At 37.8% G+C, this 2,781-nt stretch overlaps 1 long non-coding RNA gene across 1 annotated transcript; it reads right to left on the bottom strand.

The window, feature by feature from the left end:
* Positions 1–204: 204 nt before the first annotated feature.
* LOC149845432 (uncharacterized) lies at positions 205–2,554 on the bottom strand. Its single transcript, XR_016430444.1, has 4 exons — positions 2,119–2,554; positions 1,164–1,217; positions 497–740; positions 205–419 (listed from the first exon to the last, which is right to left on the bottom strand). It is a non-coding gene; the product is annotated as an uncharacterized LOC149845432 (long non-coding RNA).
* Positions 2,555–2,781: the final 227 nt, after the last annotated feature.

Raw genomic sequence — 2,781 nt, 5'->3', positions numbered from 1 at the left:
ACAACCTCACATTGATATCAACAACAAGAATTGCAGATATTGCATATGAATAACCACAGTCTGCAAAAGATCCATATAATGTAGAAGAAAAATACACACACACACACACACATATATATATATATATATATATATATATATATATATATATATATATATATATCCTGCAGCCGATGAAAGTTTTACAGGATAATGCCCTTGTGGCCCAGTCTGCATTCAGTAACCATGGCTTTATGCTGCACCTATTAGATAAAAACAAATCAAACCATCTTTGAAGCAACTGATGGAAAATATGATTTAGTACTGACCATGATTTATCTGAGGGTATCACTCAGGGGATGGTGATGGAGTTGATAGGCCATGGAGATGGTGAAGGTGATATGTACTGTTGGGGAAATGGAGCGTCAATTTAACAATTGCTGCAGCCACAACAGATTTTTCATGTCCCAATCTCTACATAGAAACTGCTTGCTGAGGCTATCACTTATAAGCTTACCTCGTGCATCATAGGAAATACCCAGCAAGCCTAAATTTATCGGAATTCACATCCAGGGCACCAGCTCTAACCGAAATATCTCATCCCTTTTGAGTTGCCTTGGCAGCTTGGAACCAAAGACCGATACTGATGGGTCATAATCGGCTGTCAAATGGCATCAAATCGCCTGACTTCATTGATTCATCATGGAGTGATCTCATTTCCCAAGGTCCGAATGATCCATCTGCAAATTTCCACCTGAAAGCTAAAACCGAAAAGATTTTTTTTTTTAGAGAAGACCACCATAAGAAGTGTGGCCTTCACCAACAGATCACTCAAAATTACATGATATCATTGGAACCCTATATTCATTATTGATCCAAAATGCTAATGACTGCCATTTTGAGCTATTTGAGCTCATCAGCGACTTATACATGGTTTAGGTTGATTTTGAGTCACTAACCAGCTAATCACCAATGAAAATCGAACCATATTCCTGCGTGATGCATCTACCTTCAAATATCATTTATAATGAACTAGTATAATGAGGCTTGAGGCAACATATATCAAAACAAACGTGATTGCATGAATGACTGAAGTGGAGAGATTCATGTAAAGGGCCATATATATATAAAAAAAAGAAAACAGAAGAGGAAGAAAGCACATTCACCATGCATAAGTGATTTACCAGTAAAGTACACAAGGTCTCAGGATAGCTAAATACTCATCATCATACGGACTCCTGTAGAGAAAAGAACAACCAAGTTAGCCCTTTTGCACTTCCAAGTTCTGCAACAGTCCCCAAATGCATTAGATCACATACCCACCGAGAAGGCTTGAGGAGAGAGAAAATTTGCTATCGCAAATGGCAGATACAACATTGATGATCCAATATAAAAGGTGTTGGCAATCATAACTATGCAAACAAAACAGAAGAAAAAAAGAAAAAAAAAAGGCCAACATCATTCCCTTGTTCCTGAGCCCCTTTAATGGGAATGAGATGGAAAGAGGGGAGATAGGTTGCTGAAGTGGACTCAGTAATTCTATAGTTGGGGGACATCACTGATTGGTGGAACTTCTGAATCCCGAGCACTCAGTGATTCAAGGTCAGTTCAGCCCCTGTCTTGAATTCACATGTGATTAGCCTATATATGCGCATGAAGGCATTCGTACTAGCCTGTAATAAGACCAAAATATATATTGAGACAAATGTGGGAACAAGCATCACAATGAAACCTACAAAGAAGCCAGACTACTGATTTCCTGAGAGGGATTGGCAGAGGGATCTACTACTTGATCCACACCGACATGGGTGGAGCTCACGGTCATAACATGAACCTAATCAGGGTGTAGTACATGTGAGAAACCATATAACGTTTCCTTTTTAATTGCACAAGAACTGGCCTCTCACTATTTCCTCATGGTCACCAGAATTTAGCAAGTTTTGGCCTGAAGCCGTAACTTAGGAACTATTTCCCAGTATAACTTTAACTTGTAGCAGATTGCAAGGAAATATAAATCTGATAAAAAAGAAAAGGAAAGAGAACAAGAAAACAAAGAGTATCAAGGGATTGCATGTAAAAGGAAATGTCATTCTGAGATGCAGAAAAGGAGCAATCAAATGATACCTGTATGTCACATACCCTTTTAAGGTCTTCGCTGGGGAGCCGAAGTGAGCAAAGACAAAATTATGCTTTGATATCGAAACACTGCAACCCTGAGCTCAGATATACTTCAAAATATCAGTTGTTTAATGACAAAATGGATTCTCTGCCAAATGATCAAACCATTAAGCATGCCGAGAGTTTAATTGCGCCATATTTTAACAGCATAGGTGAATCTCATCATGAATTGATCACGCAGTAAGCACATCAGATTGATGTTCAAAATCATTCACTTGCCAAAATCCAACAGGGGAATTTTAGCATCCCGATGGGAGCGACACATGAAGAGGAGAATGATATATAGGGGGATGTAGCTATTAATAAGTTTAAATTATGAGGATGAAAGCCCATTTATACAGTGCAAGAATGAACACAACAGACATAAGATGTGAAGCATATGAAGAACAATGAAAAGAGAAAGGAGAACAATGAAAAATAAATAAAAAAAAGGAAAAATGAACATGAATGACCAAATCAAAATATGCCCTTCAAACATGTGATCAGAACATAAAAATAATCTCAGGTCCAACATATATTTCAAAATCAATATCCATTGAGACAACACCATTGAGCGATTTCCTATTGCTCTTTTTTTTTTTTATAATACCTCTCAGCATAATATTGACCCCTTCGTCAAGGTTC

The sequence above is a fragment of the Nuphar pumila genome, chromosome 2 (genome assembly GCF_984573655.1).
Source record: "Nuphar pumila chromosome 2, dmNupPumi1.hap1.1, whole genome shotgun sequence".
NCBI classification, from domain to species: Eukaryota; Viridiplantae; Streptophyta; class Magnoliopsida; order Nymphaeales; family Nymphaeaceae; genus Nuphar; species Nuphar pumila.
The sequence above is the reverse complement of the archived record's forward strand: the minus strand, read 5'-3'. Positions and strand labels throughout refer to the sequence as shown.